The 24397-nt window shown below is 38.9% G+C and overlaps 1 long non-coding RNA gene across 1 annotated transcript; it reads left to right on the forward strand.

The window, feature by feature from the left end:
* The first annotated feature begins 1976 nt into the window (after positions 1–1976).
* Positions 1977–20149, forward strand: LOC101731812. Its single transcript, XR_004220954.1, has 2 exons — positions 1977–2289; positions 20065–20149. It is a non-coding gene; the product is annotated as an uncharacterized LOC101731812 (long non-coding RNA).
* Positions 20150–24397: the final 4248 nt, after the last annotated feature.

Below are 24397 nucleotides of genomic sequence, written 5' to 3' on the forward strand. Positions count from 1 at the left end.
GCGTTTGGCTCACAAAAAAATGTAATGTATGTTATTACAGACAACCGGGCTACAGCTCCATTAGATCAGTATTAGAATAGGTAGGTAAGGAGGCAGTTACCCCCTAACTACCCAGCAGGCATGTACTCAACAAATTCAGCCCAGACATGTCCTAGTGGGGTTTAAACCCCTCTTTGTAACCCAATATACCCAAGGCCCCGATTTTAGTAACATCAAGTACTGAGGTTTCCAATACATGGAGGCAGATGAATTGGCTTCTAATAAATTTGACCCCAGTGTGTGTGTGAATGTGATAAGGAAACAGTAAGCTCCATTGGACGAAATGATGTTTGACTATGTTGGCGCTACATGAATAATAAATAATAAAAATTTTAAATATGCAAAAGCATTTCCCAATATTGATGTACTTCACATAAGGAGGACAGTAAGTAAGTGTTTGGTACCCTTGTAAAAAGGGGCAGTTCAACTTAGTATGAACAATTTGCAGTTTGTCTTCCTTTGCTGGTTTTGGGATTTACTTTGTCTGTTTTTAAATATATACAGTTTTGTACTGCAACTCTCAGGCTTGCTTGGAATTTCAACGTCTTCATTACCCTACCAACCAGGCAGCAGTTTGGATTTCAGAATGTTAGATAAATAGTGGTGGACCTTACAGAAAGATAAGCAATTGCAAATAAGAATAATAAAATGGAATCCTCATGATCAATCGTGTTGACACACATATAACATTTCTAGTTGCAGGCTGAAAAAGGCAGAATAGGAACGTTAATAATTAAAAAACATAAGATAAATCATGAAGGCCAGTTGAAAATTTGCTCAAAATTTGTCCACCTCTAACATAATAAAAAGGTGAATGCCCTTATTAAATTGGGTTTTTAGCAATATTATAGCAAATAAGCTTTCATCCCGAAATTATACCCAGATTTACCTTCAAGCAAGGCCCCTACCCTACTCACTAGAACTATGTGGCTCTATGGGGCAGAGACACAAAAACCAGAAAAGGTACAGTTTGCCTTGCTATAGGAAACTGGAAGTTCTGAATAACACGAAAAATATCAGCCCCATCCTGTAACCATTGGCAACCAATAATATGCCTGTTTTTATTATTTTGGCTGCACAAGCTCAATAAAAGCTAACTGCTAATTGGTTGCTGTGTGTTTTGGGGATAGAGGAAACATCCTATGTTATTTCTTGGGCACTGGGACATTCTCCCACTGGCATGAATGCGTTTGGATTTGGGTTACAATTCTGCTTGGGAGATAAACACAAAGCTATAAACAGTTAGTAGTTATATTGGTATCAGGAGCAATGTCACATAGCAAATAAAGCAATGAGCCATGTTAACTAAAGGGCAGCTCCTACTGTTTGTTTTAATATGCCCTTGTTACAGGCCAGTGCACTGACATGAAATCTGTTACTCTTCCCCCCTGTAAGCAGATCCTCTCCTCTTTGTGCAGCAATAACAGTCTCAAAGTGCTGTGCTGGGGATTCCATTGCCATAAAGTCTCCCCAATTGCAGGGCAGTCACTCAGAGCCTGTATATTACTTTCACTATCCGCAGATTTATTGAGTGCATAAGAAATCCTAATCTGAGAAGAGTTCTCTTATTAGAGCCCCCTTGCCAAAGCAAGATTTTCTCATCAGATTTATATCTCGTAAAACAAAATTTGCCAGTATTAAACCTACCGAGCCCAGGCGAATTAAACGAACGGGAAAAGGGTGAGGGGTCAGTTACAAGAATACAGGGTCTTTACAGTTGTGTGTGTGACTGGCCCTTTAAAAAATAAATGAATAGGGAAATAGAACAAAACTGCATGTTAGTAGTGGTAAATATACAGCACAAGCTTTTACCCCCCTCCCTTTTATTTACCCCAAACCCCTGAGAGGAATATACACCCCAGCGTCATTATGGCTGTGAGGGGTGTAAGTGCGATTGTGCAGGCCACAGACTGTGCGATTAAACAGGGCAGAGTGGCTGGAGCTGTGCGTGGTGTTGTGCTGAAGATCTGGAGCTGTGCGTGGTGTTGTGCTGAAGATCTGTCTGTGCCCTTTGGTGCTGTCAGAAGTGACAGATCCCAGATGGAGCAGCTACTGTATGTGAGATTGAGTTTCTCAGCACAAAAGTCTTTGCCTCCTTGCTAAGCGTCTCCAAAAAGCTCCGCTAAGATCCTGCTGATCAGTGCTGTGTGCCAGTCTCTCCCTCCCTGTCCGGCCAACTGCTACCGGCGCACTGCTGCTCCACATCTGTGGCACCCATGGGCTACTGACACAAGGGAGCCCTGTCAACTGGTAAGTGAGTAGCGACTGGGTGCCAGGGTTTATATGCGAGTGTTGGTTAGCTATGGGGACACTATAGTCGCCAAAATACAGGCTGGGCTGAGCAGTTATATATGTAATATGCGCATTAATCACCAGTCAGTCAGTAGCAGGGCACTCTGTGTTTTATAGGCGACACTAGATCATTACTCTGTATTTTCCTCCCATATCTAATAATATTTAGCTAAGCTGTAACGTTTTAGAATGAACGAGAAAACCATATAAAGCTGTAACTGAGAAAGGGGGAATAACTATTTGAAGTCAGGGGAACAGACTGGGTCCGTACCGTGCAGCCCTACTGAAACTCTGAGGGACATGGGTTGTAGTTCAATATCCTTACTGCAATAGTTTTACTAGGGGAACACTTGGAACTAATAATCGGCCATTAGTATTAATCTCTGTGTATGAGTCTATTATTAATATGTGTGTATATTTGCCTTTATTTGTGCAGCAGGCAGCACTATAAACAGTTTGTTAGATCATTATCTTTAGTCCCTGACCTTACGTAGCTTAAAGTCTGATTTCCTTATATATGTTCTAGTTTAATATGTGTGTGTGTTGGTTTATGTATCATGGATGTGCAAGTATATGTGTGTGCGTTTGTTTAACTATGATGTACGTGTGTGTGTGTGTGTGTAGTTGTCCATGTATTTATGTGTGCCTGTGTGTTTGTAGCTGTGCAGTAGAAAGACAGAGCCATAATGCCACCTCAGACTGATGATTAATACAATATGTACATGTACAATATACTAGTATGTACTTATACTGAGTAGCAACATGTACAATGTGTATATCTTTATGCACTAACATGTAGGCTTGGGGTCCCTAGATCGCTAAATTTAAATTAAAATGTTCTTCCCCTCTCAGTTTTACGTGGAGATAAAATTACCAAGACTAAAAGCTGCAGTTGCACTAAGGGGAAGAGGAAATATATAGAACTGTCTCTTTACACACAAACACACACACACCACACATACACAAGCACATACACACACACAGCATACATACACATACATGCATACACACATTAATCTTATTATTATTACATAGATATATAAATATAATTCTTTGATCTGGAGATTTGGGAATTTGCAAGACCTGTCTTCAGCTGAAAGGTGATGTTTTGCAGCTTTATAAATGCCATAAATTCACATTTCCTTTTTTAATCAAATTTTGTTTTTAAAAGAAACCACCTTAAAATCCGTATTTATTAGTAGCACAGACAGAGGCAGGGATGTGATCAGACCATAGCAATCCTAAAGGCAAAAAGCACAGACACTGGCAACCAAAGAGCCCCCCGAAGTGCAGCATGGGAGACTGTGTGACAGTGCCAGTTGGCCCAGGGCATGCTGGGTAGAGGGGTAATGCAGTGCCCATGCCTGGGTTGTGCCATAGGGGGATCATTACATTGTAGATACGGAATGTGAGCTTTCTGCTCTCTGCTCCAAACTCCATCTCACATATATGCTTGTTTGTAGCCCCAGAACACACAAAGAACCACTTGCCCTGCATCAAATTAAATCGCAGCCTGTGCTAGAGGCATAATTATGAGCGGTGTGCTGCAGAGCCTCCTGCGGGGAAGTGCGAGCTGCGGGACACTGGGGGAAGGACCTCCCAAGTGGCAATGGCCTGATACAAACAGCGACTCTGCTCTCTGCCCCTCCAACTGCTGCTGCCTCTCTCTCTCTCTCTGGCTCCTATGGGGCACATACTGTGCCAGCCTGAGACAATGGGAGGTGTCCTTCTCTATATGCAGTGTCATCTATATATCTCCTTATAATGTAGTCCTGCTGCAAGCTAAATTCGTACACAGTTTAAATCTTAAATAAACCGTTATATTGCCTATCGCTAAAGTAAAAGCATTCTTCCAACCCTATTATCCGATACAAAGACTGAATAACTTGACCATCATTATTTAATTGTAACTAACATAGATCTTTAAGATATTAAGATAGAATTGAATCCCCTCCCCCCATACCAAACATAAATAAATGAGGATCAGAGCCTGCATTAAAATGTCTGATGCCAGTTTCCTGTTTCGAACAGTTTGATCCCCCCCCCCAGATTTAAGGTACTGCAAAGAGAACAATCTTTATAGTCAGCTCTAAACAACAGGATTAAAACAGAAAGAAAACAAACACATAGAAGCAGCTTTCTAAAAAGACGATAATAGAATGCATAACCTGTTTATTTTGTTGCTTATCATCTTTTCTTAATTAACCAGATTAATAATACCTTTAAATAATAAACTCTGATCCTGCAATAGTTACTAGAAACTAGCGCCTCCCCAAGGGCGCAGCCTGACAACCATAACGTCTCTTTGTAGAATATTCTGCGCTTCATTTAACGCTTTAGGCAAGTGTAACGCAATCTTTGTAGGATAGTTTGTATTTATATTAAAATATTTAATATAATATTTAAGTAATTGTATGTGAGATAACACTGTATGGAAAAAGTACCCTAGTGCTATCTGTCTATGAAAGAATACTACGATCATATCCAAAAACTCGCATTCCCCAAACCTAAGAATTTTGCATTATAATTTATAAATATGCTTTAGGTTGACATCATGGTGTTATTTATTACATTTATCCTTCGTATATATACACTGAAAATAGAAAATGCACAACCTGGCTTGGACTGTCCAGGACATCTGTGTTGCTAATATATTTTCGATAGAATTATCCTTAATACAAGTTATTATGAAGATACACAATCCAATCCGATATGAAAGATTTAGAAAGGGCACACTGGCTCCAGGTAATAGCTATAATGGGCTGTTATTTTTACAAACCGTTTAGAACTGACACTGAGTGACCTCTGACTCAATTAAAATCATTTTGTGCCATCCGTGGGATAGAGGATAAATTAGCCCGATCGGTGCTGTGTGAGCCGGCGGCGTCAGACTCAGCCTGTGAGACTGGCCAGCTTAGTGAGACTGGCCAGCTTAGTGAGACTGCCCAGCTTAGTGAGACTGCCCAGCTTAGTGAGACTGCCCAGCTTAGTGAGACTGCCCAGTCTGCAGGGAGACATCAGCCTGTGCCTATATGGTTTTATTTAGATGCACTCCTATCTGCGACTGACTGCTACAGTTATTTCAATGAAGTCATTACAATTGCTATTGCAGCGCTGATTAACCCAAATAAATCTTTCAAGTGGTTTTTCTTGTAACCGCTGGTAATTGTATCTCTTCTCCATATCATAAATATCCTTTGCCCCTGTACCACCCAATGAGCACAATGAGCCATCTCCCATCTAACAGCCACATACAGATATAACTAAATAAATGACGACTCTGAAAATCCATAACAATAAAATAATGTGCATTCCGCCCACCTCCTGCACTAATCATAATTAGAAGCTCAAAAAATATGGGCCCCTAAAGTGACCCTTGTGACTGCCAAGTCTATTGCTGGGTGCCCTGTCCGGACTAAAGTAAATCTATCTATATATACATTATTCTTATTTAATTCGCTGCTACCCGAACGTAGGAATACATGTTGCTTGTGGGTTTTCTATCATTTGAAACAATTCTCAGTATTACAACCATTTTATTATTGAAACGGCCGAATCGCATAGACACACGCAGAAACGTTGAGAAACAGATCCTACTAACAGGCAAAATGTGTAAATCAGGGTTATTCCCTTGTACTTTACAGAATATCCCAAATATTGATTAGGGCTTTAATATAGTATTCATAATATGAAGTATTACTATTGTCAGTATAATATTGCTGTCATAATTACTGCTTGGAGTATCTGTTACTATCAGCATACTTATTTTTTATTATAATGTTAGAATTATTGCTTGCTCAGTGTTATAATCTGTACATTGTTACTGTTTTACAGAGTATAAGTAAGTTGGTGCCAGAGTTTCAGTAACCCAAGTACCCATGCAAATAATAATAATACAGCAGCTCAGACAATTTGCTCAGTCTCTGTACTAACTACTGTAATAATGCTATCATTTACTGCAGTTTACAAACTATAGATACTTCTGAACCTATTGTAAAAATGTATATACCAAAAAAGTTGTACATCTAACACAGAATGTTTTATATTATCCTTAATAATTGTAACAAAAAAAACTAAAGTATGTATGTATATCTTTATTTAAAGTCCAGGACATGACTGGGAAGGGCAATGGGCAAGTGGTCAACAGGCAATGGCAGAGGAATAAGGCCACAATGGACAGTGGTTGCCATGTAAATACTTATCCCAGAATATTCCCGACAGAATGCACAGTTACCCTCAGTACTTGCTGGTATTCCTTTCCTTGCTCGTTGCGATACAAATCAGATTCATTAATAAGAACTTTACATATTTTTTAAACACAGTAAATGACAAACTAGTTTATTGCGGTCATTTGTCAACGATGTCAGCCGAAATTTGGAGCTGCCAGATAGAGTGCCTATTTATTCATTATATAAACCAAGTTCCCTGTGCATTAGTAACTAAAAATACCGTAAAAGTTATTACATTGCCCCCCCCCCCCAGTATTGCAGTCCCACAAATACAATCAGACGATTCTCGCTCAGTTCTAAACATGAATTTAATATTGGATGTGAGTGGTTATTGCTATTTCCCGTTCATGCAACAAGCTTCCTATTTTTCCTTACTAAGGCGTTTCAGAGATAGGGCAGTGGCGCAAAGTTAGCGCAGTAAATGATTTATATGGAGACAATCGACGTGTGTTGGGAATCAGGCAGGGATAGGGATATTTATTAGCATCTTTCACAAAAAAAGTCTCCAAATCCTGTTGTTTGAATGTGATATTAGGAGGGTTCTTTGGGGATATTGGTAGAATATTGTTTTTCGGCCTTTCACAAATGTGCCCCAGTGGGGGGTTATATTGTATGTATAGAAAGTGCCCACATTATCAATAACTGTTTAGTGGCAGCCCGGCAGTCTGAGCTCAGTCAGTAACTGCCACCCCAAGGTTCATTAGCTGCCCTGGGTACAAAGTTGTATTCGGTGGCCACAAAAAGTCGGTCCTTAGAAACGCCAGAGCACCCCCTCTTTAAATCTGTCTGGTAATGTAATTAGCCTATATGTCTCATCCCAGCACTGTTTCAGCATAATTCTTGCCTTGTGAAAGAAATAAAATAAAAACTGTGCAATATGCCCAAAAGTATTGCTCTCCGACGATAACAAATACCAGTGCCCATAGCAGATAATGTTAAATCTTTGCAGGGCGAATCGAATTCAGGGCTACTCTCTGTTCTCTGCCCAGTTAGCCGCACTGTAGCGCTGTATTTACTAAAGAAAGGAAAGGATTTTGCATTTTATCTCTAACTTTCTGGGCATTGATATATTCGATCGTAACATCCAGTTGTGGGATTCAGTTGACTTCACCTAAAAGAAGTGGACAGAAGGGACCCGGGGACATTTCATCAGGGTATACCAGTAGGAAGAACTAACCAAGAGTCTGAATTGGTCAAACACCCTTTAGTCGATAATTCTAATCGTATGGCAAACGCACAGTGTGGGGCCAGTTGTGAGGTGTGACGCCGAAATATGTAGCTAGACTGACTTGGGGGGCCAGGGTGGGGATCCCTATTCGGACAGAGCCAGAAGCAGTAGAAATCCCCACATTGCACACTGTCACCCCATTGTGTTCTATATAACATGGGGGGTTCTTAAATTCCGACACCAGCAGAAATCCCTGAGCCGCCCTGTAGCGCCAGCCTCTGGGGAGAACAGAAGGGCACCCCAACATCACCCCAACATCATAACTCCAGAACAAACATGAACAAACGCTCTAATACAGCCCAGCGGGATTCTGCAGGCGATGACAAGTGCAGGATGCAACCATTTACCCTGATTTCAGTGCAGGATACAGAAATAGATCAGGGAAATAAACCACTGGGGGATATTCTTATCACCATTAGAGAAATAAATGCCCCACATAAAATGAACAAAGCTAAATATGCGGATTTGTTGTTTGATTTCTCTACCTCAAAACATGTTCTATTTTTACAATATGACTGGAGGAATAAGGTCACACTGATTCCCAAGCACAAGATCTGTGGCTCAAATGATGTGCACACTGGTGCCACCTACCGTCGGTTTTGAATACAGCCCTGCAAGCCAGACGTTGGTTGGAGTGTTCAACAATTCTTCCTTACGAAAGTTACAAATAAACTCTAAAATATTCATTGTAATCGGTGTTAGTTATATAAGATGACATTAACTATTAATTACTATTAAAATTATCTTGTGAATTATTAGTAGTAACAATGTGCTTTATACAGCATCAGTATATTTAAGTACCACTCTGTGGACATGTACATCATTTATATCAGTCCCTGCCTCAGTGGAGCTTACTGTCAAAGGGCCCTATCACAATTATTCACATTACTGTACATTTGATCGGTTTATTATTATTATAATTGTATTATAGATTCCCTATTACGCCGCCTATATGTATTGTGAATGTTTAAAGGAAGCTAGAATACACAGAGATAACCCACCCAGGTGCAGGGAACTGCAGGACTCCCTGCTGATAGCACCCAGGTCCCATTGGAACTTGTAACTCCAAAATATTGGGACATTAGAAGTCACCTTGGAGTTTCATGAGCTGTATAAAATATATTCTCCAATATTCTTATATTTTACAATAGATGGTATATTCATATAATTATTATTCGACCCTGGCCTGGCTGCTCTCTGGAACAGATGTAAGTGCGGCTGCCTGCTCATTACAGTGCTTATATAGATTAAATATTTATTTACAAGTAGTTTTTTTCCTGATTTAGTTTGCAAATATTTGCACAAAACTGAATTTTAAAACCAAAATATGTTAAACCTGTGCTTTGTTGTGTATATTTTGGACCATGCTTTATAAGTTTCAACTCATTTTCATACACAGATTTATATTGACCTTCTGCCTTGTATCATATTATTCTATCATGATGCTACTTGTGCAGTAAGTTTCTAGGCTGATAATAGTTTCTACATTAATTGTGAGACCCCAGAGCCCTGGGTCCCTATAGATCCAAGCAGGAGCTGCGGCTGGCAGGGGGAGCAGTGTATACAGATACAACGGCTGGCACCTATTTACCATTTCATGGGCACCTCCTGGGCAGACTTTCCTTGGTCAATAGCACAGCATGAGCTTTTTATTAGTAATAGGGATGCGCTTAGCAAGGCACAATAATATAATCAGCAGTAGCTTTGTGTTTGGGGTATCATTAGGTTCATTAGTAATAATTCATTCCTGCTCCCACTACCACTCGCTACCTGTTACTGCTACTAATTCCCTGCCGCTGGCTTCCCTGCCTTTCACTTTGTCTAATTTGTATTATGTACTACAATGTAGCAAAGAATTACAACTCTGGCATAAAATAGATCACAAATACAAACAACTTTTTATAACTGTACAAGTGTCAGTTGTAGAATATCTAAAGAGCAACACTGTTTGCTCACACACACACACACACACACACACACACACATATATATATATATATATATCTTCAAGAATCCTGAAAAAAGGTCTGAAGGGGGACCGAAACGTCGGATTTACAGTGATGTGGTGTGAAATAAAACTTCCATAAATTTTATTCAAGAATGAAGCCAGCCCTTCAATATATAATTTACTACTTGACCACAGCACTCACCATATACACATATATACATATACAGTATATGTGGCGTTTGTGAATAACATCAGCATTCATTTGCAATGAGAGTTCTTATGCATATAAATATAAGTATATACACACATACACATATTCAAATACATACATATGTATGCATATATACTTTTGGGCTATTTTGTGTTATCTATCAATAATATTATTATAGAGATAATGCCTTGGCTCTCAGACTTCCTGACAATGTATTTTATTTTTTTGAATATACATTATTACTATACCAGTCGCTGCAGTCAGAGTCACTCGGTTCATCTCAAGCAATTAACTTTTTTCATGAATGCACCTAATATGAATACACCAAGTACCCAATTATAGTCCTGATACATTTCTAATGTACCATAAGTATTATCCTTAGTTCATATCGTTTGCTATTTCTTGTTAGTTTTAGTATTTTTCTTTGCGGTATGTGCCCTTATTATACCAGTGAGGTGAGGGTGCCCCCCCAGTAAGGTTCCATGTGTAGCTGTGTGGGAAGCAGAGCTGTGGGTTCTAGTAATGCGGCTGCTGCAGTTTAGCCCCCCGCACCCCAAAATCCCTCGTTGTGTCAGTTACCGATCCATGAGAATGTGCCTTTATAATAAACCCCTATTCCGAGCCTGACAATTAGCAGTAATGCTCCTGTGTTTATCATAAACTGATATACGAACCTGCGCACAAATGATGTATGTTGCAAAATTATATTAAAATTCCTTGCGAGATTTTCTGCTTCTTTTTGTTTGAGTATATATGTTTCGTTGTTGGAACAAATTTCGTACAGTCACAGTAAAACCATCCAAAGTCGTTTCCCCGACGAAAATGATTTTCGGAATCTAATGATTTAGCATTGTCGCATTTCAGTAATATATGGATTTTCGGTACCGATCGCAAAAAAATTCAGCTTTCAAATTAAGGTTTTTAAATTTGTCTACACTTGACGGGATTGTCACTTTCAAATTGTGATAAAATCTTTGTTTGTTTCACAACGTATTTTCCTTAATGAAATGCATGTTAAATGGAATTATTACTAGGCGCTAAAGTCTAAAGTCACTGGCCAAACAAATCTTATAGCACAGCGCTAAGTCATATACTCATATAGGAAAAAGAGAATCCGTTTCTACATGCTCAGTCCTGTCTGTCCTTTAGTTTTAGAGATTGAAAAATAATTCGATTTATTGTAGATTTCATTTAAATGCCCAGTATTTTATTGTTAATAAAATAATGTTAAGTGAATAAACGCAAAGCTAAAATAAAATGTGCTTAGGTAAGACCCAGATATATAAATATTCTAATATTAATACCAGGTATACATGCATTTTGCTGATGTCAGTGGAACTAAAGCCCCTCATACACTGCATTACTGTGACACTTTTGCAATAGTAGAAATATATTCTAATTGAAGTCCCTGCAGTGCTGCCACCTTATCTGCCCCTTACCTGCTCTCACTCTGCCCATGGGTCACATTCTGTAAGAAAGGTTCCCCTGTTTGCCCCTTTACCCCTCTGCAGAGCCACCCCCAGTGTTGGACTGGGATGCCAGGGGCCCACCAGAAAACCTTGCGCCCACTCTCCAAACTATTTTTCATCCACTTCTTACTCAGTCTCTATATTTTCCTAGTTTTTTATTTTTACATACTATAATTTATTCTTCTATATATTTAGTTGCTTTGTTCTCATAGAAAAATAAGTAATGGCCATGAATTAAACCAAATGGCTAGAAGCAGGAGGGCCCACTGATACCATTTTCCTGGTATCCCTGTGGGCCAGTCTGACACTGGCCATGACTCCACTTATACTGACACTCTCTGACATGTAGATCCCTGTCTGTGTCAACAGGGCAAGGGACTGGGAGAGACACTTGTTAACTTGTTAGGAGTGGGTTTATTAGCTGAAAGGTAAAGAGTATGGGTTCCCATTCATAATTATGGCAGAAGAAGAGCCCTTAAGGTACTGCAAACAAGCACTCACATTCCCACAAGCACTGTCTGGCTGCACACAATAACCCAATTAGTTCCACCTTGTAATCATAAGATGAGACAACCTGCTGCTTTTTCTCAAGGAGATTACTAACTAGTCATAAGCACTTCAGTGCCAGGTAGAAAGGGAGGCAACTGCTTACTGCTTCCCCTCGTAGGCATAAACCCAGCAAGTGAGAGCAGTACTTCAGTATAGAGTGAGGCCAAGCAGCTCCTGTACATGACTCCCCACATCACTGGGGTATATTGGAATGCAAGCCATGCAGGCAGTGTTCCTGTAAAACATGATGGTATAAAGGAGCATAAAGTGAAGGTTTACATTTAAAAGTGATAGATCTATGGATGCATTTGTTTTTCCTGCTCCCTTAAACATCTCTTACAGTTATCTGACAGCAAAATGGCCCACTCCCATGTTGTGCCTCAGAGAAGGCTGCAGTGTTCTGCACATTACAAGGAGGGAAACAAGTGTAAGTTGAATCTTTTCAGCAAATAGCAAACCCAGTGACCGTTGCCTACTTCCTAACAAATATAAATAGATCTTGCTTGAAAGGGCTGCTTGTAACAGGCATGTCCTACAGCAGACTCCTCTGCCAATAAGTGAGTAGGGAGTGCTGCGTCTGGGGTCATATTGTTTCCACAAATTGGCTGTGTCACTTACTGGAAGCGCTGACAAGTGCAGAGGCTACAGTCCTTCTTTTATAGCGGTATCTAAATCGTACCATTGTCTATACCATAAGGAGAAAAACATGATGTGGCTATTGGTTTGAAAATCTATAACGCTTGCAATGAATAATAATGCATTAACTTTGCTAAATAATTATAATTTTAGTACCTCTAACAGTATTAATAGGTTGGCATCATTACTCTTTATCATCTTTGCTTCAGTTACTGACACAGTGTGCATTTCTTTATGGTAGAGAAACCATCCAAACACTGATAGGAATGTATGGCTCATTTATAAATACTGGGCAGTTTGCACCTGGGCAGTATTCCTTAGCAACCAATCAGTGATTACCTTGCTCTAGCCATCTGCAGGTAGAACAGTGAAAGCAAACATCTGGATGGTTGTCATGGGATACTACCCAGGTTCAAATTTGCCCAGGCTTTATAAATGAGCTCCATAATGACATGTACTGTATGGAGAGTCTGATCCCATGAGCTTACAGTCTAAAGGGAAAACAAGATTTACTGCATAGGTAGCAGAGGGTTAGAGGCAGTGAAAATAAAAATATCAAGTAGTAAAATCTATTATATCTACCAGTTAAATAGATTAGAATTAATGCAAAAATTGATATAAATATAATAACAGTCTTTCTCTCTCTCTTTCTTTATCTATATATACTGTATATATATATATATCATAAACACATGTGCTAATACATGTTCTTTAATATCCATTATTACATTAATATATGCAGGGTAATTTAAATTTAAATGGAACAGAGAAAACCATTCACTGACTATGGTACAGCAATAAGAAAAGTACCGATATGAAATCCCTTATTCGCAAACATTCTATCCAGAAGTCTCCAAATTAAAACCATCTCCCATAGTAATAGTAATAGTAACACAGTACTTTGTATATTATGCCAAAAAGATATAATTAATCCTTATTGGAGGCAAAACAATTTGGTTTATTTAATGTTTAAATAATGTTTTAACTCGACAAAGTATGGAGAGCCAAATTCTGGATCTGAAAAACCTCAGGTCCCCAGCTTTCTAAGTAATAGGTCTTATACCTGTATTTAAAAAAGTGAAAAATAGTGTAAGCAATTGGCCAAAAAGCTGAATGTATGTGTAGGTGTATTTGAGTTTGGATAAGGGTGAGAATCTTTTCTGAGAACATTTCTAAATTTATTGTACAAACCTTTTATCTTGGCCACTTCTCAGTCCTATATACTCTTCTGACTGCTACAAAACACGTTGTACCATTTGCTTATTGATCTTATTGATAAACTGATAGTTGCCTTTGGCTTCCAAATAGGAAATAAAATATATTTCTTAAACCCAATTTGAGCAAAACTGAGTGAAAACACAACTTATAGCAGGTCATCTGACATTTTAATCACCCCCCAAAGAAAAAAACAGTAGGTATAGGATATTATATATATTGCACTGCACAGCAGAACAGTACACAGCAGGATTAGAGTACATGGGCCAGGCAAGCCTTCTTCTGCATGACTAATGTCTGTATGAACCATGTATTGTATGAGATTTAATATGTGCTCTGCTAATACAGTGCAAATCTATGGAAGTTATGTGGTACATAAATTGTAGGACACTATACATAAAATACAGCCCAGAAATGCTCAGAGATATAATATAATAGTTTAGATATTCTTTCTGCATTACACTTCAACCAGGCTAAGGTAAAGCCGCTTGCTGTTTGGCTAACCAATGACTTCCTTTTGGTTTAATCCCAATGAAATCCATGCTTATAGTTTAAAAAAATGTTTTATTAATGAGAAAATAAGGTCAAAACTGAAATTTGTACTGGGTGGGGGGCGGTGAATTCCAAGTAGCACCAGTGTGTTCTATTCACGCTGTATCTGGGAACTGCTAGTATATGTGGGATGTATTACACAAACTGGGAAGATTGTGATAGATTGAGTTTTTTGCCACAACACCACATTAATTGAGCAACACAGCCTAACACAGATCATTATAACACAACCCTCTTCAACTGGGGCTGTTAGCTTTAATAAGGGCTGTTCAGGTTAATGAATACAGACTAACCAAGCTAGGGGTACCACAAATGATGGGGGGAGCCATTACATCTGTTAATATGCAGCAAATCTGAATCTACTTCCCTAATGTCAATGGGTTCAATATACCAAAGTATCCAAGTAATGGTACTGTAGTAGGATACAGGGAATTTGAACAATATGACACAATGGTGTAATTGCCTGACTTGGTTACTGACCTTACTGACAGTTAGAGAAGCAGTAGGATATGCAACTGCCTACCAGGCATCCAGATAGTTAATATTTGGCATTGTCCTGAGACCAAAGTTTTCACCTCAAGAAAGAAAACGCCTCACTGATCCAAATGATTCCTTTTGTGTAACCCCCCCCCCCCCCCACACACACACACAGACACCTTTTTCAGTCTGCACAATGTTGCAGGTGCCTGGAGTTGGGTGATAATAATTTAAGAAACATTTATTTATTCTACAAAACTAAAGCTGTTATTTTATGGTTCTATAAGGACCTGGTGTATGCGAATGCTCCACAGAAACTGGCTGGAGTCGATCAGCGCATTGCTTGTGTTTCCCAGCAGTTATATGGATCAGGTTTCCTGTAATCCCTCTTGGTCCTGCTAGCAGGGGTGGGGGTGGAGGGGATGTTTGTGTGCCAGGCCATTCTGGTTATACCTAAGAGGAAAGGAGACAATGGCAACAAATGATCTCATGGTATGGAATAGCAGCACCCAGACCATACTGTGACTTCTCATCAGCTCCTAATCCTCATATCATTACTTTTAGTTTGTGCTATTGTAATGGCTGTTGTACCTCATGAAGAGCAGCCCTGTGTAGGCCAAATGGCATCCCACGTACCTTATTGTATCTTCCCCTGGTGAGGCTGCTATCCTGGGAAAGAAACAGCATCTTTAAAGGGGTTGTTAGCCTTTAAAGTAACTTTTAGTATGATGAGTCCAATGATATCCTAAGAACATTAGCAATGGGTCTTAATTTGTTATTATTTGTGTTTTTTTAGCTTTTAGGAATTTTAACAGCTATTTAGTTGTTAGGGTCTTATTTTCCCTAGCAATCAGGCAGAGGTTTGAGTGAGAGAGTTAGTATAGTTGGGGCATTGAATAGGAATATAAGTTATAAAAAGCAACAATAATAATACAATTGTAAGCTCACAGAGCAATGTTTTTTTTAGCGGTCGGGGTGAGTGACCCCAGGTGAACCGCCCCTTTACGTAATGCAACAAAATGATGGACAATTGTTAGGTCGGAGTTAGTATTTATAGTTGGAATGGTGCAAGGAGAGAAGGAGCCGAAGGGACTGGAAGTAAATGACTACTAACTCAACACTATCATTGGGAAACCTTGTTATATTATATAGTTGGGTCACCATCATGTATTTCCACTGTAGTACTGCAGTTATTAGTATGTGCAAACATATCAATACAGTGTATTTTGATCTGCAATGCAAGTGCCTAGCAGGCACACTCATGCACAAATCTCATGCAAAGCAGTGTAACAATAAAAGACCCATAAGCTGTTTGAAGTTTCTGGGTATAGATGGCCAGCATGGGGTTTCTTTATTCTTTTATTGTGTAAAATATCATTTTACTCCTAGAGTGCCCAAGCCATCACTCAGACTCACACATATATATTTTTTTAGATGTAATATTGGTGTGTAGGTGCCATCTCAGTGCATTGTACCTGAGTCTGAGCTTTCAGAAGGAGCCAGCACTACACATTAGAACTGCTTTCAGGTAACCTATCGTTTCTCCTACTCCCATGTAACTGGGGGAGTCCCAAGATGGACTTGGATTTCTTACTATTGAGTGCTATTCTGATACCTACTGGGAGCTGCTAACTTGCTGCCTTCCCATTGTTCTGCTGATCGGCTGCTGGGAGGGGGGTGATATCACTCCAACTTGCAACTCAGCAGTAAAGTGTGACTGAAGTTTATCAGAGACATTCATGGAAATGAGTTTATTCAAATGTAAAAAAAGAAGAAAAGGAGAAATGTTAGAGTATTAGTAAATGTGCCCCTAACAATATGTAAAAAAAAATGACCATATTAGATGTTATAGGAACCTCTTCTCCTTTTGACGCTTATGCACGTTCTTTTGCACACACACAAACACAGAGGCACAGTAATAATATATTCTCAATATGTTCTCTTTATCATACATACACATACGAATTCACACGTGAAGATTTACTAAAACTCTATTTTTTCTCGTTTTTTTTCAATTCCAATAAACTGATTTCCACAAATCTCTGTGACTTTTTCAACTTGTCTCACGATAACTGCATGCAACTTTTTGGAATTGTCACACAAAAGCCAGCGTCAAAAATGTAAAATCTCTAAAGATTCAAAGCAAAAAAAGATCTTGTAGGGAAGGGGCATCTGCCTCTGACTTGTACATAATCTCGACATGTTGTAGATGGAGTATTTTCGGATTTGGAATAGTCGCATAGTATATTTATTTCTCTGTCTCTTTCCTGCTGTCTTTCACAAATACACACAGCCACAATTCTTACCTTCTCTCTGACACACACAAACATTGTGTCTCCTTCGCACTCTCTCTCTCTCTATCTCTCGCTTACACACACATACACACACTCTATAACATTCCTGCTGGGTGGGTGAATATTTGTCCTGTATAGTAGTTTTGCTCTTTAAATAATGTGCAAATATATATAGAAAATGTATTCTGCTTCCTGCAGCACGTCCAGGTAATATGGTATGTTCATTTTATGCGACCAGAGTGTTGATGAAACATTAAACGCAGTGTAGTATGGAAGTAAAATTGCTCAATCCATGTAAAAGTGCAGTTTATTTGGCTATATAATCTCCTTTTTGGCAGCCTTACATCTCAGCCCAGGCTTTAGATCACATACATTAAAGAACATCAAAACCTGAAATGGTCCCAAAAACTACAGCTGTGAAAATTATACCCCTAAACTGTTCTCATAGGTAGTCAGCAGCCAAGGCCCTTAATACTGTGTGGGACAAATGACCATTTAGTAATTAACAGACCTGATCTGTTCTGGGTAAACTAATCCTTAGTGATCTATTAATAATTGGGCTCGCAGCACACTCTGCGGATGCCAGCTTCACACCATATATTTTCTGCTTGTATTAAACAGAGGAATCCCTTCCGTACATTATTCAACATTAAACACAGTTTACTTTTATTTATTTTGGTTTGGGTTTTACTGGTTTGCTTAATTTGTCAAGTCAAGACTGCTATTTCTTCTGGGTCTGTTAAGTAGAAATTCAGAGGAAATTCAAAAATCCACAAAAGTTGTACCTAGTGATATATTCTCTACTGTTTTCAAAGAACATAAAGACCAGATGTGTTCCTTATGCTAGCCAAGGATATGGCACATAGAGGCTATATTGGACTTTGTATCTTTATCTCTCTCCAATAAGCCACATGATGTTTTTAATGAGGAAACAATTTGCACTGACAAGTAATAACAGCTCTTCTTCACATTTAAAATTGCACAAATACAAAGAAACTGTGGTCGGAACACACAGCAGGGTTTTCCTTCATATTTACTATATGTAAGGTGCAACCAACTTACGTATTTAAAAATATCTTATATGGAAGCTGCACTATGGAAGCCAAAGTATAAAAAGACCTGCAATTTAGAAAATCACAATGGAACCCAACACAAGCTTTACTACTATTATATGGTCACATCTAATATATATATACAGTATATACTTCCACTAATGAATGTTTCTGGGCCTCTCTGTATGATATGAATCAGCTACCCTAGTAGTGATGGTGTAGGCTTGCAAGAATGGGTCTCACTGATAACATCACCCCCAATGTCCACAATACTGTATATCTGATGGTGAAAGTAGCTCTTTGGTGGCCACCATGGCTGTACAATTCAAAGTGCTAGGTTCCATGTCACAGAAGCAACAGAAGAATGCCTGGGTCTGCAAAACAGAGAAATAAATATGTAGAAAGGGTTCTCTTGTGGCACAAGTATTTATTCTGCAGGATACACAGAAATATTAAAACACTGTAACTGGCAACATTAGATAGACTGATACTGATTGGTTGGTATTAATTTAAAGGTACTGTCAATTTTTCCTTGTACAGGTATGGAATTCCTTATTCGAAAACCTGTAATCCAGAAAGTTATGAATTACGGAAAGGCCATCTCCCATAAACTCCATTTATTCAAATAATTACAATTTTTAAAAATGATTTCCTTTTTCTCTATAATAATAATACAGTACCTTGTACTTGATCCCAACTAAGATATAATTAATCTTTATTGGGGGCAAAACAATCCTATTGGGTTCATTTAATCTTTAAATTATTTTTTGTAGACATAAGTAATGGAGATTCAAATTAAAGAAAGACCCTTTATCTCGAAAACCCCAGGTCACAAGCATTCTGGATAACAAATCTCATACCTACTGAACCAAGCATAGACATCAAATTTTAGTAATCAAAGTTTTCGTTCCAATTTGCACCTGATCCATAATAATATCTCAAGATGGGATATTTGTTAACTGTATCTGACCAGCATTTTTATATCCAACAGTAACAGGGAATGGCTGGTATCAGAGGCGATGTAGCTATCAATTCAAGTCTGAGCATTTTTTCCCACAATGCAGTTAGTTTTCCCAGAATTCCAGCATCACTAGGGGGCAATTTGGTGTAACTGAGTTACTCCTACCACAAATTCTTCACCAGAATTACTGTAACTGTGTGCACATTTCGTTGCAAATCGGATACTTTTAGTTTTAATTATTATTTAATATTTGTAATCTAATTTTGTCATCAATTGTCTTTTTTGTTAATTATCTCATCGCAACTAACATTTGTGAGGTTTTTTTTTTTTAGGAAACAAAAAAGAGGTGCTTAAGGGGAATATGATCACTTATATATAAATAATCTTAAAGGGAATATATACCCCTTTTTGACAAAAGATCATTTAGTTGGAGTTATTAGAATAAATGTTTTTTTTTACACAGACATTCCCAATTCTACATGATACTCTGACCCTTTCCCAGCATCCCTGAGGCTCACAGAGTAAGGCAACCTCTCCCTTTTTTATTGTATTTTGACATGATAGATTTTAAGACTTGAAGTCTCTCTGCTTTCCATAGTGGGTGGTGCAAAGGGTGCCAGAATCCATCACTTCATAATGGAACTAGGTGAGGGGGGGGTTGCAAGGAGGGTGAGAAAGTGGTCCCTGCAAACAGAGGTAGACTATAATGGTTTCCTTTCAGTCTGGGAAGTCGGTATATCAGGTATTCAGAAATTATTTTTATCTTTTTGCAACATTGGACCATTGGCTCAGTTGGAAGCTAAGTAGGAATCTTTGATTTAATTGTTTTGGCATCCTTAATTTTATATTTCTGTGGCTTACTGTACACCAGTCCCTGCTTTATTAATGGCACTATTTTATTTGCCGTTTCAGGTACAAATGAGAAGGGGAAAGAGTTGCCTTGAGGACTGCAAAATGAATTATTAGTTGTCCAACATTAAAGGCAAGCCATTGAGGACTTTCTTTTTTTTCTTTAAATTGCACAAAGTAACAATATCCCTTGGCACTCACACCAACAACTTGTTCAGATGTACATCTGGATTATTGTTGATAAATGAAATATATACCCAAATGCATAAGCACGCTGCTACAGTATAAGACACTACATTTTCAGCTGCTGTACACTATGCACAACTTGGAGCAAGCAGCATTTAGAATTGTATTAAATTGGCACTCATTCTATGGGCTAATCTGAAATAACCATTAAACAGGAAAACAGGGTTGACTATTTAACTTTCAATATCTGAAAACTAAGAAATTAAATATTTCAGACACATGCAGTTAGTCATGTTTGAAGTAGACTTACCACTCTATATTAAGGACAGTTATTTGGATATTGTCCAGTCTACTGATTCTAATCATCTCCCTGTAAGGAGTTTCTTCTTCTCATGGCCTGGGTTTTCTCTCAGTACTCTGGTTTCATCCTACACTGCAAAAGCATTCAGGCAGGTTAACTGCCACCTTATAAAATTAATCCTCTCATGTGTGAATGTCCTTAGACTGCAAGCGCCACTGGGGCAGGGACTGATGTGAATGATGTATCATCTATTTAAAAACACTGTGTATATGTAAAAACACTATAAATAAAGAAAATGTTATTTTGTAGCACCACATTACCATTGCAATGGGAGACAGAAGACACTGCTGGTGGCCAATGAGGTACATGGGGCCCAGTAGGGACTGACTGAAAAGAGGTTTCAATATGCTTATGAAAAATGTCATATTCCTAAAATTAAGGGGAACCTATAACAAACTTCTGGTTACATCACTGATATTTGGGCACTGATAGAACTACAACAGGAACATCTCTAAAAAAAAAATGGGCTTACTCCATATTTTTCACCTTCATCACAAGGACTCTCAGTCTGACCAAGTAAAGGTGAACAACTGTAAATATGCCACTCCTTCCTGTCTGCACTCATACCGTCCTGCCTACCTGTGGCCTGTGGGCAATCACCGTGCTCATTGGTGATTCTGAGGGGGAGACCCCCAACAACTATTTTTGCGGGGAGGGGGTCTGAAAAGGCATGGTACACCAATGGTCCCTGGACAAGTACCTGGTAGCAGCCCAGAGTATGTTCTGTAAACTTCAGAAAGAAGATAGGGAGCTTCTTCAGAGGCACAGACCTTCGTTGGTAAAGGGCTGTGGTGACTTTCTTCTGGTAGATAAGCTTAAGACATGAGGTCTAGCATTTCTAGCCTAATTCTTTGTTGAGTCTTTGTATTTGCATAGTAATTTAAGAGAGCAGGAACTCCTGAACTTGCAGCCAAACAACCTGTAAATAGATGCACAGTTTAAAAGCTACATAGAGATTGATTGAAAAGGCAAAAAATAAGCGTGCACTCACATGCTGGGGGCTAAAAAGCCTTGAAATCATTATGCTGACTTGGAGCTTTACCTCCTTTTAAAGGAAGCAAATTAGTTTCACTAATGTAGATTCTCTGGTTCTAAACTATTTTTTTGACCAAAGCAATGGATATTCACCATTAGGCCCCTGGAAGGGGCGTTATCTCCCCTTGTAACTCCTGTTTGATTATAATTATGTTGTTTTGCCAATCTGTTTCTTAATAGGATATAAGGTCTACAATAGTTTTCTATCATATAGTTGTTTGTATGGACATATTAATTCAGTGTATCAAGATTATTTGCCTCAAATTTGGGTTAATACATTTATATTATTCTAATTGTCTGTTTGCATTCCAGCATATAACCTCAAATGAACAACAGACATTAAGACATTCAAATGCCTTCAATTATTCAGGCTGAAACCCAGAACCCATATTTACTTATTGATATGACATCTGCTTCTCTCTAATGTTAACATCTCTAATGGCTTATGGGTAATTGCCTATTAGTCCAAACTCTTTGTTCACATTTATCTTATTATCTTGTTCTTGGGAGACCAGGAATTTTGTGGCATTCTATTGTACACTTACCATGCAAATACAAATATGACTGCTCTGTTATATACTGTAGACAAAGGAAAATAAATCATATAGTACAGGTACCATTCCAGGGTCTCAGCATACAACTTTAACTATATTGTAAAATGGCAATCTAGGGAATTTGCATATTTAATTTTTATTAAGTTTTTTCAAAGCTGGTATTTAAGGCGTCAGATAATTTCTAAAGAAAAATCAAAACAAAAACAGTACAACATAAATAAAATACAAATGACATTGCTATGTGTTTTGCTATTTTTAGGCAGTACAGCTGGAGGCAGGGTGTCCTAGGCAACCCGGTCGGCCACCTCGCCCCTGCACCTTCCTCATTCGCCCCTTACCCCCCTTTGGCGCGCCTGCGCAGTTGAACGCGGGGCAGGGGATGGATCATTGCCCCCACCACATAAGGACAAGCGGCGGGGGCAATGACTAAAGAGCGCAGACTAGGGGTAGGCAGGAGAGGCTGCCTGGCGCCCCCAATCGTTGCGCCCTAGGCAGCTGCCTCTTCTGCCTACCCCTAGTTCCGGCCCTGGCTGGAGGTCTGGGGACTTGCAGCCTTACAAGGGTTTTTCATGGTCTCCTGACTGTTCAGGAGCTTCATAAAATGTAAATGAAATCACAGGGTTTATGCTCTTTTAATGCTACTGGTTGTATGACTATCTGTGCATGTATGGTAGCCCACCAATCTCTAACCATATCTAAGGATGCACTATGTTGGCCAGTGCATGGCTGCAGCTCCTCACTTTCTCCAGTTCTGATTGTTTGTGTTCTTTGCAACCATACCATGTCTGGCCTCTACCCGGCCAAAAGTGTATCAGATCCAATGTTGGGCTGGCCTACCAAGCTACCACGAAACTCTCAATAGGTCCAGGTGTCACTAGGCCCTCAGGCTCACCTAACCATTTGGCCTTTCATGCCTATACCATGGCCATTCCCCATTTCTTTAATCCAACAAATAGGGGAAATGGAGGTAGGAATAGATGAGAATAAGTAAAGATAAGAACTAGGGGGGAGATTTACTAATCCACGAACGGTCTGAAGGCGCCCGAATGTGTTTTTTCATAATGATTGGTATTTTTGCGACTTTTCGGCGCCGTCGCAACTTTTTCTATGTTCCGCGACCCTTTTGTTGCGACTTTTTCGTATATTTTCCGCGACTTTTTCGCCGCTGTCGCGAAAAAATCGGATTGGTTTTTCCGCCGTTTACAATCGCTCAATACGAAATAGTCGTGCAAAATACGATAAAGTCACGGTGGCGACGAAAAAGTCGCGACAAATACAAAAAAATCGCGACAGCGACGAAAAAGTCTCAAAATTTTAGTTTCCAATCCGATTTTTTCCCTTTCGGAATTCGGATTCATGGATTAGTAAATCTCCCCCCTAGGGTAATAAAGTATGTGAGTAAGAAGAGGAGGTCTTTGGTTTTAGGTGGGCACCTGGCACCTTCGACACTGACAAGATCATCCCACGTATGGCCGCCTTTATTTTGGGGGGCACTACTTATTCCTGCTTTCATGTACTATTTAGAGTTCGCACTTATCATAGGGAGTATTGCAGGGCTCCTAAAACTAAGTGAAAAATGGTATCTAAATGGTTCTTAACTTAAGGTCACCGAGCCATATAAATGAAGTGTAATGACAATATTCAGTCCTGGATGGCTCCTAATGAAACAAAGCCACAAAAATCTATCTTCCACCAAAAACCCTCAGCCCTGTGTAAACTGACAAGCCGTGGTATACAGAAGAAATGCTGGTGGCCAGTGAGATATATAAATATGTTATAATTTAAAAATGACTTGTTTTAAGCATCTTAAACATTGCTTTTTTGTGGTTTTAAACATGATTACTTCTTTGATGGCTGAGCTCAATGTTGTATACATTAGGAAGATCAATGCATTCCATTATTTCTACAAGATCAGCGACTCATATGTGACCCATTTTCATTTCGCGGCTCTAAGCAGAGTTAATGATGGAACATTTTCTAATTTCTACATTTAACTGCAGAACATGTACTGCAATGGACACGTCAAATCTGTTATAATATCAAACGGGGATGTTCACTGAATTACAGTTTTTTACACAGTGAAAGAAAATGTAATTTGAAGAAACTTTCTAATATACATTCATCAAAAAATGTAAGTGTCATAAAGTCATTTGTAAATGTAACTGCTGTTGAAAGCAAAATCTATCTAGGAGTTTATACTCTCTGCACTGTTGGCCCAGTCTCATGAAACAGACCTGGAGGAGAACTGGATTCTGCTACA

Source organism: Xenopus tropicalis, chromosome 1 (genome assembly GCF_000004195.4).
Source record: "Xenopus tropicalis strain Nigerian chromosome 1, UCB_Xtro_10.0, whole genome shotgun sequence".
Classification (NCBI taxonomy): domain Eukaryota; kingdom Metazoa; phylum Chordata; class Amphibia; order Anura; family Pipidae; genus Xenopus; species Xenopus tropicalis.